The sequence below is a fragment of the Ambystoma mexicanum genome, chromosome 1q (genome assembly GCF_040938575.1).
Source record: "Ambystoma mexicanum isolate Mex_15411 chromosome 1q, UKY_AmexF1_1, whole genome shotgun sequence".
In the NCBI taxonomy this organism is placed as follows: Eukaryota; Metazoa; Chordata; class Amphibia; order Caudata; family Ambystomatidae; genus Ambystoma; species Ambystoma mexicanum.
The window spans coordinates 1,307,663,754-1,307,680,132 of record NC_090922.1 but is presented as its reverse complement, the minus strand read 5'-3'; the positions used below and the strand labels follow the sequence as shown (position 1 = coordinate 1,307,680,132).

Below are 16,379 nucleotides of genomic sequence, written 5' to 3'. Positions count from 1 at the left end.
TCCAGGAAGAGAGCTGGGTTTGCAAAGCCAGACAACAGATGTGTCGGCGCCAAGAGTTAGACGTGTACAGAGGAAATCATGGGGAAAACTTGGAGAAGAGGAGAAATGATGGATTTCACTTCTGCTAAATCAGGTTCTTTAACCAATGACCTAACCTTTATTCATTGAGAGTCGAAGCCCACAAAGATTTTCACACCTGCAAACGTGCAAGAGCTGCAGGGCTTACTTCATCAGCAAACTTGCAGATGTGCAATTGAGATGCTGCACAACATTTCTTAAAATGTGGGGGGCAGATTTGAAAAACGGTGGGTATTCTAATCAAGTAAACCCCGGCACCTGCATCAGGACCAAGTCAAATCGAAAAACATCAAGATTCTTTAAAAATACTTGCAAATTGCACACAGAAACGCAATGGAACTGAGATTTTACATGGAATGAGCAAAGGATATGCGCATCAATGTAGTCGCACAAAATGAAACTTGTTCCAAAACGTGTGCAAAGTAATACATTCCCAGAGTGGCCCAAAAACCTGATATATCCCTACGAACTACTAACGGGCTGCAGCATCCAGTGGGATGACTGTGCCATCCCTAGCTTTGAGGAGTTGGCAATTTTGGGTACACATGGGGGGTGCCTAGAATGTAGAGCGCGGTTAAAGGTTGTGGGGGTAGATGTGGTGGTTGATGCGCTCATGGGTGCTGTGGACAGGATTGTACTGGGGAGTCAGCAGTGCTCTGATCTTACCAGATCAGAATGGTTCTGGACAGGCAACAGCAAGGGGGCCAGCATATGTAGCCTTGGCTGCATTTATCCCTGAACTATTGGGATGGAATCTGGGGAAATACGGTGCAGGATGCTTTAGGCTTTTTGTCTTGCAGTGTTATAGTACCCGAGATGGGCATACACCCTAGGCACAGGAGCAGCAGATGGTTCTGTGGCCTGGCATGGCCTTTTCTTACAGCACCGTGCATCCCTTCTTCAAGTCTGTTCATTTTAAGAAGGAGGCCTAAGAATCTGAGTGAATGAGAAACCCCATGTGGCCTTAAGCTGCCGAGATGCCCTTCCAGCTAGATTTCTACCAGAAGAATCAGGGGGTACCCAGTTGCTTTTCTGATACGTCTAGTGGTTTTGCACCTAAATGTCTTGGACCCCGGACATTAAGAAAATATGCCATGTCCCCCCATCCTCAGAGGGGTAGCCATGATTGTCTAACAAGTGGGGCCTGAAGCTAATGTAGGTGGGCCCATCGCAGTGACATTAACATCTGTAAAATGTCCTAACGGTGCTGCTGAGCGGGCATTTACAGATTTTGGGTGGGCCTTGCCTGCTCAGGCCCTAAACTGTCCTTGCCTCTGCCTGTCCTTACAGGTGGGCCAAATATAACCAGCTTTGTTGCAGGGGGTGTGAGGCAAGGACTAGTCAACTCTTCCTCTGACGCTCACCGCCTGCAGCCTCAAGGAATGTCCTCACTAATGATCACAGTGCCCTGTTGTCCTCAACCTCAGAGTTGTCTTCCTGCCACATTCAGGATAGCCCGATATGCATATGTCTGAATAGTCTTCCGGGTTGATGTCATTGGCACCAACACCAGCTCTCCTGCTCCCATGTGTGTGCAACCAAGATAATGTAAAGTGTGTGTACTTACTGTCCGTGCAAAATTTTATTCCACAAGTCATGGTGCACTTAGTGGTTGAGCCAGCCTGCTGCATCATGAGTGGCTGCGCTCCTTGTGCGTTAGCAGGACTGATATTGGTTCTTTGCAGCACAAGAGAATATAAAGCATGTGGAGTGTGCATGTTCTTTGCATGGGACCAATGAGTGTATTTTCCAGATATTTGGGTTGATGTTGATGTTTGCACCTAATGCTGATTTCAACTCCCTTTGCTTCAAGTAGCTTGAGTTTTCCTTTACATGGTGCATGGGCCAAGGGAGGTACCGTATGGAAATTGACTCCCTACCTGTAAGATTCCACACATTACTAGCATGTGTGACTCCAATAGCAGCCATTCAATATCATACAAATCCAAGTGGAACCTCAACAATGCCACAGTCACGGGTGGGTGGCCTGGCCTATATGGAACTATGGAGATTCCCTGGTAGGCCTCTGCACCCTGGGTCTCTTTTGTGTGGCAATCTATTTTATTTCCAATTGTTCTCATAGGAAAAGGGCTGGGCTTGCTGAGAATGTGTAATTTGGGGCTATTTTGAAAATGATTTCCTGGGCCTCTTTTGGTTCTCAGTCCACCCCCAGGGACCCGATTGATCATCCCAATATTACATATTGTGGTGTGTTTGGAGGACTTCTGAGAAAGTTTCAATATTCAAATGGAGGATGTCGCATGCGGAGACAACGGAACATAGGAGGCAACCTTGAAATATTACAGCCAGGAATGATGGCTGCTGGCACCATTTATTGGAATAATAAAATAGAAATCATATGATGGGATTGTGGGGGACATTAGTGTGAAATAGGCTGATGTTGCCTGTATTGAGCAAAGGGGTCGGTCTTCACGCCCTGATATAGACCTGGAATTATTGTATTTATTTTATTTTATTGAGCATTAGTTAGGCACCTTGTAAAACAGAATTGTATTTCAAAGCACCATAAGGCTAAATGGGAAGGGAACAGGGGAAATCATAACAATGGAAAAACAGTAAATACAGTCATGGTCCTACTACACTTTGCGGCATTTGGATGTGCAAGTGTGGTGAGGACCGAGCAGGAGATAGGGAGGGAGGGGGGCAGAGGAGTGCTGGTGGAGAGCGCATGAGGGAAGAGCGAAGGGGAGCCAAGGAGGAGGACACCAGGCTAAGTGCTAGTGCAGGCGACTCTCAGGGTTGATCCTGTGAGATTCAGGAGGATCAGGCCACCAGTCACAGTGGCAGTGATTAACGTGGAAGGGAAAGGGGGAAAGGGGTAGAGACAAGAAGAGTTTTCAGATGTTTCTTGAATTTAAGGAGGTCTGGCTCAAGTCTGAGAGGTGCTGGGAGGCTGTTTCAAAGGTAGGCACTGGCCGAGGAGGGAGACCTGCCCCTAACTCTTTGCTTGCAGAAGCGTTTGACAGTCAAAGAGTTGGAGTTAGAGGAGCGTAGGGTTCTAGCAGGGGAGTATTTAGCAATGGAAAGTTGGGAGATAGCATGGTCCCAGGCCCCAGAAGGCTTTGTGGATAATGCAGAGGGTCTTGAATTTCATCCTTACAGGCACTGGGAGCCAGTGGAGGTATTTTAGGGCTGGAGAGATACGGTCCCTGGGCTTGAGGCTAAGGATAAGTCTTTCAGCCCTATTCTGGATTAGCGGAAGGGGGAGTAGGGAGGAAAGAGGGAGATTGAGAAAGAGACTGTTGCAGTAGTCCAGTCTGTAGAGGACCAGAGCTCTGGAGACATTGAGCTTCTGTGGGAAGGTGAGGAAAAGAAGAAAGCCTCTGAGTATGTGGAGCTGGAAGTGGGACATCTTAGTAAGATACATGATGTGAGGGTTGAAGGATGGAGCAGAATCAAAGATGGCCCCAAGCATTTTGGCCTCACAGGATGGTGGGGGAAGACGGCCCAAAGAGGGTGGCCAGAGGGTAGGAGGAAAAGATGGTGCAGGTTTCCCAATGAGAAGGATCTCCATCTTACCGGCATGAAGACAGAGATCCATAGCTGCACACCACGCATGGATGGTGGACAGAAAGTCAGGGATCAGAGAAGAGGACGAGGTAGTAGACAGACATTTGAAGGAAATCTGTGTGTTATCGGCATAACAATGGAAATTTGGAGGAAATCAGGTGAGCAAGAGGGACAAGATAGATATTAAAGAGCCATGGCGACAGAATAGAGCCCTGTGGGACGCCACATGTATGGGGTGAGGTGGTGGAGGAGAAAGGGCCCAGTTGTAACTGGGAAGGGCGGTTGGTGAGGAAAGAGGTCAGCCAATCCAGTACCCCGTCTGTGATGCCAAGGTTGTCACAGAGTTGTTGTATGAGGATAGAGTGGTTGACAGTCTGAGACATTCTGCCTGCCTTTTTTATTGTTTTGTTTTCAGCTGTATTTGCTGTATTATCACTCAACTTCGCAACCAGTACTAATGCTGTTTCGGCCTGTCCTAGTATAAGGGATCTTGATCTTGCACTCCGGCACTCTGGCCTTTCTGAAGTGAGCAATTCCCTCCGATTTTCCCTGTTGTTCAAAGCTGTATGTGTTGCATGAACACACAACTGTGAGCCATGTGCTGATGTGCTTGGAGCCTGTGAGCAGATTTCCAATAGTCCTTCACAAACCCCCCTGCTGCACCCCCGCCCCAGCACTCTGAAACTTCATATTGACTCCTCTCGCCTTTGCTACACCTGCAATTTCCTTCAAACTTTATTGCTTAGCCGCTCATCAGGTCCTTTCAGGCTAATTACCACTTTAACGTAGCAACTGTGCACCAACCCATTTATCTAGTGGACCGCCACCCACACAATAACTGCTTAGCTGATTGGAGGATATATTCTCCTGATTGTATCCAACTAAAATGTATTGCCAACGGAAGTGACTGCAGTCAAAGGTGGAGGTTCCAAGAGAGAAACACACACAAATTTCATTCTGAGCTGCTGAAATCTGGTGAGCATCTGCATAGAAAGAGACAGGGAAAATACCTTTGTGATCTACTGAGAGATTAAGCAGATGTTGCTTCCTCCCTCATTTCAGAGGGAAGTACAAGAAACCGGGACTCATTCGAAAAGCTCAGATCCTGTGAAACTGACAGGAATACAGCTTTGACAGGAGGCAGCTGGGCTCTGTCAACAAACGGATCAAAACTCGGCCTTCCTTTCTCTCCCTAGCCTGTATCCCCTGCCTCTAGCCCTCTACATCCCCTCCTTCCATCTACTCCCAAGTGTACTCTTAATAGCCTATCCTCCTCATTGAACCCCTATCAAATCAGCCTATCACTGTATCCCCTTGCTGCACCGTGCACTGTTGCTTCACAGCTAGGTTTGCGCTATATAAAACCCAACGCATTCGTCGCACACAAAGGCTACCAGTATTGCATGGGTTTGACTTGGACATTTCCAAGTGATGTTTAACAGTGAAATTAAAATCGAGTACTGCTCATTGCCAGGTGGGATCTTGTTAACTTTCAGAAGTGACCTCATGAGAGGCTGGTTTTTAAGGCGTAATTTGAAAACACTAGAGCGGCACAAGCTAAACATCCAAGGATTGCTTGCCATAGCAAAGTACACACCCATGTGGCAGCGGGTTTAGTGTGCTTTAAATGCAAAAATAAATAAATAAATATAGAGTTCCAGGCAACAGTCTCTCTTCTATGAATGTAAATATGTGATAGCCATACCATATGAGGAGCCGAGAGGGTCTAGTCTCAGTTTTACAGCAACACCATTGTAGGTCTCTCTGGAGTTTCCAGCATGGGAATAAGTGAGGCCACCATAGACTACGAACATTTTCTGTAGGTGGTGTATATTCCTTGCTTTTGCTTTTTTTTGCATGCGCCCAGTGTTCATTGCTAAAAAGCGCTAGCCCAGTCGTGATCCTAGAAGTGCTGAAATGCTCATGCTTGATTGTACAGGGCAAACACAGGGAAAGGGAGGGGGGCATCTGTATTGGATTAGACGTTGCAATAGCAGGGGTGTTCATGAAACAGAATGCCTTACCATACCCTCACTCTTACCTTCAACCACAGCCCTGGCGGCGCTGGCACACGCCTGATGGTGCATCCAGGGGAGTGTCATATTAAACAGGCAATGGCAGACGTATCCTGGGTTTGGAAGCTGCAGTGGAAGGGAGTGTCCGGCCCTTCCCTGAAGCCAAATGCCGTTTTGCTGATGGAATGCCACTTGACCCACAATTTCATCTGTATCATGGAGGGTGCTGGCGTGTGCATCCTGGATGACCCGTGGGCAGTGTCAAGGTGACATAGCATTGATACTACTATCACCCCCCTCTTTGCCATTAGCTTCTTAGGCAGGGGGTTATTTCAAGGTTTGCCAAGAGGATTTCAGCATCCGATATTGAAAGATAATTTCACGTAGAGTTCCAGGCAACAGTCTGGAGGGCCTTTCTACCTGGCAATTACCGGATATCACGGCTCTGCTCAGCCACTTCTAGGGCTGGCGCTATGAAATGTACAACTTATTTCACTACTTTGCACCCAACAACTGGGGCTCACACATAACCACTGGACCCATATGCAGGCAGAAATATACATAGTTACTATACATAGTTACAATGGGGTGACTGACAGCTGCTTCCTCCCACCCCAGTAACACACCACACATTGGTTTTTTGTAGTATGCTTGGTTCCTTGTGTTGTTTTAGCCGTGCACAGCTACGTATTAGCTTGTAGAGCTAAGCTACAGCGCGATTTTTCTTGTGTTGCTTAACCGAACATATTAGTCTTCTTCTTTGCCTTTTGGAGCTTGCTGTTTTGTGCCGCACTGATTTGCAACATTGAAAAACCACACTGCCCGTGTTTTTATTATTTCGCACTTTAAACCGTTTCTGAAACAATGGGCGCTGTAAAGCTGCACTTTTTATATTGCCTCGATGTGTCCAAACACAGTTATTTAATCGTTTAACGAAAACCAGAATCCTTTATCTGCTTCCGATCGTGACATTCGCTTCGTAAAGGTTTTCCCTCTGTAGAAACGGCTCCATGTCATCCTACTTCCAAATTATTTCGCGATGATCATATGTTGTCAGGGTAACCCCTGCCGGGGCTCTGAAATAGCAACAATGTAGAATGTATTCTTCCGCCTTCAGCCGTTGGCGTCCTATTTGCGAGTCGCGATGCACCTGACCAGTCGTGAAGACGTTTTCCGGACCGCCGGCTTGCCACTGTGCCTCCCGAAATGGGTTACTTCGCTGTGGCGCTTGCCGGAGTGATTGCGCTGGAGCTGCGGTTTACACTATGGGCAGCTTCCTCCTCTCCGCCTCTTAAAACCCTGTGCTCTGCTCCGACACAAACTCAAAGGAAAGCGCACCCAGCAATGAATTTGTCCCCAGCGCCATTTGTGCAGAATCGGCTATCTTTAGGAGATGGAGTAAGTGAAAACTGCAGTCGGATTGTAAATGAAAGTTGAACAGAGCAATGTTCAGGAAAAAGGACGAGACTCTGCCTTCGCAGTGCACTCGTTTGTCTGGGTCCCTGAGCAGGGTCCCAAACTGATTTGTGATTTGCTGCAGAAGGGCAGCTCCCTATATTGGACCCAGGGGCTGGCCCTGGGTCTTTGTTGTGCATGTGTGGGGGCTGTGTTGCCAGCTCCCAGGCCCGCAGGGCTGACTGTATCAGCACCCGTAGGTGCTTCTCTTTGTTGTGGCCCTGCCTCCCTGCATCCCGCGCATCCTGGGTGATTAGCACCTATTTTGGAAGGAAGACGAGGTGTTGTTTCACACCTTGCCCTTCCTTGTAGTCATCCTGGCCAGTGACTGCGTGTCACCTTGTGGCAGTGGTGGGGGAGAGGGGAGCACGGCCCTGTTTGTAGGGCACAGGTTACCAGGCCTCGCTTTTGTGTCTGGCAGCATTGCCCAGGACTACACCCCAATGGCAGACAGTGCACTTGAGTCAGGGGACAGGCAACATCAACATTCAGCTCGGAAAAACTTACCATATTGTGGCATTGCAACAGTAGGCAGGGAGACTTGGAAAAAAGGAGAGGTGGGCTAATGACACACCGTTTATCTTTCAATGTCAGACCGACCGCATTTGAAAATGTCGTTTTTTTGAGGTTGGGGCATAGAAAGGGGATTGACAATTGTTTTCATTTTGGCTTGATGGAGCGGAATTGATGTTGTTTTTACTTCATGTTTACAAAAAGTATTCCAAAGAACACAACAAACATATACATGCTATCCTTTGGTCACTTAGTTTGCTGCAATCTGTTCAGTAAAATATTTGAGTTTGAAGACCAAAGGGGTTTTCTCCACTCCTCGGGGTAACCCCTACCCATTACATTATGCAAGTTCTGTTATAGCATGTTATGTTGATTAATGCCGGGCACCGGTACCACCCACGGGCTGTTACCAGGCACTCGCGTGGCTCTGCAAGAAAAGAGGGCGGGGTGTGTTAATGAGGATAGGTTGATAGGATAGGTTCAGAACCAGGAGGAACTGGCGTCTCCGTCAAGTGCTTCCATCATGCAAATGCTGCATCAGAGGTACAGCTCCCCAGAAATGGCTGCTTCATGTCAAGATTGACTCGGTTCCATCCAGATGCATCCTTCACTTCATCACGCAAAAGCATCCTCAAGGTTGGCAGCAGAGAAAGATCTGTTTCCCCTCAAGCCTGATTCTGCTCCTTTCGGAAGGGCCCTTCATACCGGGTTCCATTGTGTAAATGCCACATCGCCAGTATGGCCTCCAGAAACCACTGTATCCAGGGATGTGCATTCCATTGCCAGAGAGTGGATACAGTGAGCATATTGACCCTGGGACAAGGGCAACCTGGTAAGTCTGTGAGCATCAGTTATTAAACTGTTCTAAAGGTTCACTTTATGCCTTTGAGAACAGTGAGTAGTAAGCCTTGTTCCGATTTGGTAATGCTGTCTTGCTGTGCATCCAGGGGTGGACTGGCTAATAGGGAAGTCTGGAGATTTCCCAGTAGGCTACTGCATCCTAGGCCTCTTTTGTATGGCATTTCTAAATTTCCCATAGGAAAAGGGTTGGGCTTCCTAAAAATGTGTAATATGGGGCCACTTTGAAAATTATTTCCAGGGCCAGTTTTGTTTCCCAGTCCACCCCTGTGTGCATCCCAGCATATGAAGGTATCCAGCACAGCACCTTCTCGAGAGTAGGCACATAAAGCAACTGATCTCTTTACTCTGCCTCATGGCTTCTGAGTGACTTGTCGTTAGCGGTGCACTGAATACTGTGGATGTGTTCCCCTTCTCCCTTGTGGGAATTTGGTTAAACTGAGGGTGGGGGACGCAGCTAAAATGGCAACAAGTAACAAGAATCAGCTGTGCAGAGAGAAATTCTAAACAAAGGCAGGATGCATGTATCCAGACTGCAAACAATCCCAACACTCAAGGGAAGACCTAATGCTGAATCAAATGGGTATGTGATGCAGAGGAAATCAGATTTAAAGGAACTCAGTTTAATGTGCTTTTCCATGAAGAAAGTGCAAAATTGCCTGTTGTGAAATCATGTTTTGGTTTAAAGGCTTAATTCTTTAAGAAATGTCAAAGGATTGCTAATGTAAAAATCCACCTATAAACTGTGTTCATTTATATGTTTAAATGAAAGATTTAGGTGAAAGTTAAAGTAACCTAGTTTGAGTTCATTAACTATTTAAAAAAAACAATTCTGCTTTGACAGTCTGTAGCCTGGGAAAGGTTGACACTTCACTGCTGGCAGGAAAGGCTAATTGCTTTTCGGAGGCCTTGCATACTCATGCCAATGCGTCTCATCAGACATTCGTCTTTGCCCCAGACGAGAACAATAGAAGACTTGGACACTCATCCTTCCAGGGGAGGGCCAGAATGCTGGGAGAGGCTTCTCATTGAACTTCAAAGGACTTACCATTTGCTCACATTTGTGAAGAAAGAAAAAAACTGACTTGTGATTTTTGGATTTAAAATGCTTATTTGCCACTGAACTTCAAGACAGTTAATTTAGCAGCAAAAATAAGTAAACGAGTGAAAAGTACATACATATAAATCTGAACATATGCTAGACGTTTGAAGACTTGGTAGGATTTCTTACTGCGTAAGGAACTGAACTTATGAAAAATTAGTAATTGCGCAGAAACTATTAATGCTACAAATCTAATATTGTGTACCCATGTTCTAGGGGTGATTGAACATATATGTACCAAATTAGGAATTGTTAGGCCAAACCTTTATGATTAAAATTGCCAAAATTCAATAGAAAGACAAAACCAGGTCCCTCCGATTTGGGAGTTGGATATAAATGTGACCTCACTTCATAAAACATGACAGCCCTTTTTGTCATCCAAACAGCAAAGAGCAAGGCAGGAACTGTGCCTTTAACCAATCATAGCCTTGTGTGTGTGGGTTGTAAGTCTGCCCCTACCATAAACTGAGTGATGTCATTTGGCATGATAAATAAGGGAACCTCACAACACACAGACACTGATTCCTGAATCCCTCCTGATTTCGGTGTAGCGCCTTGTTCCTGAATTCTCCATCTTGTTCCCCGATTCCAGATTTCTTTACAAAGCCAAGGCCTCAGAATTGCTGAACTCCTTTTTCAGCTAGGTCCAAATCCTGAAGCAATCCAAAACTTAAGGGAACATGTTGATCCAGTTTGGCTTGCTACCATAAATGCTTGCCTGCTGAAACTCGCCAACCCACTGATCTACAATGTCCAGCAACCAGAAGGGCCAGTCCAGTCCGAGGTTTCAGTCTAGTCCGAGGTGCCAGTCCAGCTGATCCAATTCCGCCAGATGCGCCCTGATGTCCTTAGACCCGACCGTGATGACCAGAGCTCTTGATGGTCCAAAATCTTTAATTAAAATGGACTGTAAGTATCAATAGGAATAATAGTGAACCATGGTATATTTGCCTTGCCTTGTCCTATCCCAATCTCTAACCTGTCCCATCTTTAACTTGAGAAACTATAATATTGTCAGAACCATTCTTGCAACTCTATTTGTGCTTCTGAGTGTTTGCACTGATTTCTCCTCATTGTTTTTTACTAGACCATAAGTCATTAGTGATTTGGATTAAATAAACTAATCCCCATAAAGAAAACGAGGTATCCGCCACGTGAAGGGTTACAAGCGGCTGTGTGTAACTGTGGAGATTCATGGGTGGCATTCTTCTTTTTCTTAGCCATTAAATCTAGTTTAAATAAAATCAACCTGTCATTTTAAAACCAATTTTCTGCTTTTCTCTGTTCTATTATCTTAAAAACACCTCTCATTAAAACTTGCATAACTTCCTCAATTTAATAGCTAGAGACTTAATTTCAACTCTGACTTAAACATAAGACCTTTAGCTACTTCCACACCCGCATCCAAAAACAGTGTACTTGACACATGTTTCTTAAAAACCGTTTAGTGAAAATTAGGCGGGAATTCACATTTTTGCAAAAGTTTTACACGTAAGAATTTCAATTTTAAGTATTTTTCAACTTCCATTATGATTTAAAGTGTGTACTAATGCTCATATTATAGCTTATGTTTGTTAGCATATTTCCCATGTTGCTCTCATAGAAATTTATTTCAATTTAAGGATTTTTGCACACGTTTCCTTGTTTTGCTCAGCCATTTTCGAATGTCATTTCAAAAGTGTATATTTTCCAAAACGTTTTGCTCTCTTGTTTGGGGAGGGATGATTTTATTCAAACCCTGTACACTGGTCTTTATTAATGAATACCTGCTGCTTACTTAAATCTGTGTAGAATTGCTTATTTGTGAGTTGAGAAATTTGCAGGGGGAAATCTTAACCTAAGCGCTATCTTTTCAAACAAGTCAAAACTGTTCTTTTCCCTGTGTTTATCTTCTGTGTTTCTATAAGTGAATTCAACTGCATTACTTACTTTCTTATTTGTATTGTCACCACATTTGTGATTGCTGCCCCATATAATAAATCATACGTTTCATTTGAATTTTAAATAAATAAATAAATATTACCTTTACCAACCAGCCTGATTCCTGGTCCATTGTGTACTGGGGGTATTTTGAGAAGGGGTGTGATATGAGTGGTATATCACTCAGAATATTGAACCTATAGACACAATAAATAAGTATTTCATTTGTGCATTGCATGCTAGGCTGAGACCCAGGTGTATTGCCGTATTGAAATCCTTAACAAAACATTGTGGCTGGATGCACCATTTCCCAGAATGAGTGCAGCTAAAATATGTGTGATGATGATGCTTCTATATTATGGAGAGTGGCTAAACTTGTGGGTTTGTGCCCCTTATTCTGGATGGGAATGAGAGAAGAAAGTATGGGCATAGGCGACTCACTTGACAGGCTGGCAAATCTGGAGGGACATGCCCATTCACCCTAATAGGTGGTACGCTCTGGTCTTTGACACACAAAACCCAGCATGGTTGGCAATTGAAGACTCAGAGTGATCATTAAAATTTTTATCCTGTTGTCACTGCCACTGCGTCATCTAGTTTTCAGCGCCAGGGTTTTAGTATGTATGGAAATGCCACCGTGTGCTGCTACACAGAATCTGCTTTCATCTGGCAAACAGGGTATCCCCTAGAATCCAAAATGTGCGCATTCTAAGGGTCCTGTTTCACAGCTTCTGCAAACATCAATGTCTTGCCATTGTTTGCTTGCATATGATGTGCAAAGCTATCTTGAACATTGTTTTACATGAGCCACCAAAAGCTTGTTCTGATTGGCTGGCATCTTGCAGTTTATACAAGGGCAAGTCATGCTGGTCACGCCGACTCCTTGATGATGATAGGTTATTTATAACGCGCTTAATACCCAGAGGTTTCTAAGCGTGGACCCGGGGATCGAACCTGTGGTGCTCTATGTCGTCTTGCTTCCCAGACAAGCACTTTGCCCATGAGCTATCCTCCCAAGACTGAACTACTAAAAGTATGGATTATCATCTGAGTTGGCATCGGCCCTACAAATATTCCACCCCCATCGGTGCATTTGTGAACACTAGTTCTCGCAAATGCAGGCCTAGAAGCATTGAATAATCTATCTGGAGTTGTGAAGTGAGAACTATTTTATGACAAAGCGTTCCTTCCAGCTGATGAGGGTGCACAGGTGTCGTCAGATGTTTCTATCTCTGCAATAGAAGCACTTTCCCGTGTAACCACATCTTCATTGCAGTACTGAGTGCTAGAATCCTCTGTTCTCCTTCCTGCCTGAAATATCTGACACGTTGACAAGTTTTTCAAAATTCATTTTAAACCTGGATCTTTACAAAATGTTAACAGTTGTTTTCTTTTTTTTACCAGGCGTGTTCCCTTACTTTGAAATTCCAGGAAGGAATTAAAGACCCTCCTCTTCAAGAAATGGCTCTTCCTTAACACCTTAGTCCACACCCCTCCACTCTGCCCCTAATCTGGGGGGTGGGTGATCTGCTCCCCGGGGTTTCCTAGATCCCTTGCTGCCAAATTGCCCACCCTGCCCCATTATTAGTTCTCTGCTCCCGACTATTGATCCCTTGCAATCTGCTCCCCTCCACGTGTACTTCCCCCTCTGACTCGTAAATCACTGTGTTGCTTCCTGAAGCTAGGTCTGCGATCAATAAATGCCCTAACAACAACAATAACAATAACAATACTATTAATAATAATAATAATAATAATGTGCATTTTCTGACTGTTCAATGCTTTTGTTTTCTTAATCCATTCTTGTCCAGTTCATATCTGACAAGTATATCAATGGCAGTACCTTGCTGAATGACACAGAGTTATGACTTAAAGGGCTGTCGTCTAGTTAAAAGCCATACCACAAAAAAAAGACATGTATGAGCTGCATCTTAATGTTATATTTGACTTATTCTATGGCTGCAGTCACTTACACCATTGTGTTGATTGCATATGTGGTCAAGCATGTACAATGCAACAACATACACTCAATCATCAAGTTATCCCCCCCCCATCTGCACTTCAGGAATTAATTGAAGACCTATCTCTTCAAGAAGTACTACAGCAACCAATGACACCAGGATGCTGGTAATACTCAATTCCTCTTCTACATGTGCTGCTTCCCTTACCTGTGATGTGCTCCGCGGCTTTCTGGCTAGGTTAGCACAATATATTACATTGCGTGCCTTGGGATGGTAAATTATATTTGTAGCTTTCGTTAATGCGTTTATGCCTGAATCATTGCATACGATTGACAGTATGTTTCTCACGTACTGTGTATTGTCTGTCTAAGCATGGTCTATAATATCAATGACAGTACTTTACAGTGTGAAGCAGAACTTTGACTCACCAGTTGATGGCCTGCTCAAAGACTATGGTAGCACAGAAATGGGCCTCATTACAAGTTCGACGGTATCAGGAAACTGAAATACTGATACCAATACTCTGTCAGGTGGTTTCACTGGTTATTTTTGCCGTTAAGGTGCCAGAATTACCTCCAGCTTCTGACACCTCACCGGTAGTTGGCCGGTGTGGAAACATGCTGGTATACGTTAATACTGGTGCGTTAATTCTGCACCGGTCAACTTGTAATGAGGTCCAATGTGCATTAGCTGCCACTAAGACAGTGTGAAGTACAGCACTTCCAGTGTTCGACTATGACAACCACTGTAAATGCAGTCACAGCACTGCCTTGCTTTTAGTAATGAGCAAGCATGTGTAGTGTTCTTTCGTGAGGGGGGCGCCTGCTACCTTTTTTGTATTTTTGGAAGGAACTTGGGGTTGGTCACCCTAAGTTACCTGGGGTCAACCAGACGTGGACTCCCTGCGCACTGTGCTCAGAGAGGCACAGCTTCACCTCACTGATGAGGCCCAACATGGCTGAAACATGTGTATGGGGTTGCTGTTAGTGCTCTTGTTCAGAGAAGAATTGCCATAGCATTTCAGTGCTGGACTGCCCATGTGGGCGGAACAAAGACTGATATGTAAATGGATATTTCCCATCTGTGAAAGGTACAGTGAGCAAAAAGCAGATGGCTGCGAACTCTCATAGTGGTTAATAACCACTGAACAGGTTATCATGCCGTGTTCTTACGCAAGAGGGGCTCCTGCTACCTTTTTTGTATAGAGAAACAATCTGGCCTGCCATCTATTACCATCTAGAGGAAGAATCTAGGCTGTCATCCATTGACATCTAGAGAAAGAATTCTGCTTGCCATCTATTAACATCTAGAGGAATAATCTAGGCTGCTGTCCATTGACATCTAGAGCAAGAATCTAGGCTGCCGTCCAATGACATCTAATGAAACAATCTTGCCTGCCATCTATTAACATCTAGAGGAAGAATCTAGGCTGCCGTCCATTGCCATCTAGAGAAAAATCTTGCTTGCTATCTATTAACATCTAGAGGAAGAATCTAGGCTGCCGTCCATTGACATCTAGAGAAATAATCTTGCCTGCCATCTATTAACATTTAGAGAAACAATCTAGCCTGCCATATATTAACATCTAGAGGAAGAATGTAGTCTGCCATCCATTGACATCTAGAGAAACAATCTTGCCTGCCATCTATTAACATCTAGAGAAACAATCTAGCCTGCCGTCTATTAACATCTAGAGGAAGAATCTAGGCTGCCGTCCATTGCCATCTAGAGAAAAATCTTGCTTGCTATCTATTAACATCTAGAGGAAGAATTTAGGCTGCCGTCCATTGACATCTAGAGAAACAATCTTGCCTGCCATCTATTAACATTTAGAGAAACAATCTAGCCTGCCGTCTATTAACATCTAGAGGAAGAATCCAGGCTGCTGTCCATTGACATCTAGAGAAACAATCTTGCCTGCCATATATTAACATCTAGAAGAAGAATCTATGCTGCCGTCCATTGACATCTAGAGAAACAATCTTGCCTGCCATATATTGACATCTAGAGGAAGAATCTATGCTGCCGTCCATTGACATCTAGAGAAACAATCTTGCCTGCCATATATTAACATCTAGAGGAAGAATCTATGCTGCCGTCCATTGACATCTAGAGGAAGCATGTAGGTTGCGTCCATTGACATCTAGAGAAGCCATCTCTTTCATACACAATAATGAAATTCGGCTCAGTTAAACCCTGTTTAGAAAGCTATGAAAATGAATTCAACGTCTTGCAATCTTCTCTCTCCTAAATAATGCCAAAAAATGTGTTCTCTCTCTATTAAAAAAAAGAAACAGTATGATGTTCTGCTAAAATCCTTTCTAGCATGATTTTAGAAGATCACAGAACTAGCTATTAATAAGCACTGACACAAGAACTGCATCCCTCTCTGCCGGATCGCTAGAGACTACCGAGAGGCAAAGCCATCGTGTAGCCTGCCAAATCAGCAAAGCCAAACCCTCTTACCCGATATTTGAACAATATGTTGAATTCCTAATACAGTAAAAGTTCAGGTGATTTGGGGTTTGTACAAATTAATTTGCTCGGGCAAACCCAAAAGTTTAATTTCCATACAGTTATTCGTCCATTGGAAAAACTGGACGCATAGCAAATACATTTTTGTACCAGAGGAACAGAATAGCCCATTGTCCTTGTATACGGGGGACCAGGGCAGCGCATAAGTATACTCGCACCGGTTCCGTCTCCTAGAATGGACACTTGGGAGATGACTTGCTTGTCAGGGGAGATCCTTAGGTTTCACAAAGACACATATAGGGGTCCCAATAGATATCCTTGTGGTAGCAATTAGACCCTTGAAATCCCCTAAGCAATGATGCGCCTAATGGGTTTTTACTCTTAATGTTTGCTGAATGCTATCATTATATGTACAGCTGAGGCTTTAACAATGCATCCATTGGGCAATACTGCTTTCATGCCCACTATGGG

The 16,379-nt window shown here is 44.5% G+C and overlaps 1 protein-coding gene across 3 annotated transcripts in view; it reads right to left on the bottom strand.

Annotated features, from left to right (window-relative positions):
* GLIS1 (GLIS family zinc finger 1) overlaps positions 1-16,379 on the bottom strand; it is a 1,244,663-nt gene that overhangs the window by 144,488 nt on the left and 1,083,796 nt on the right. The gene's annotated exons all lie outside the window — the stretch shown is intronic.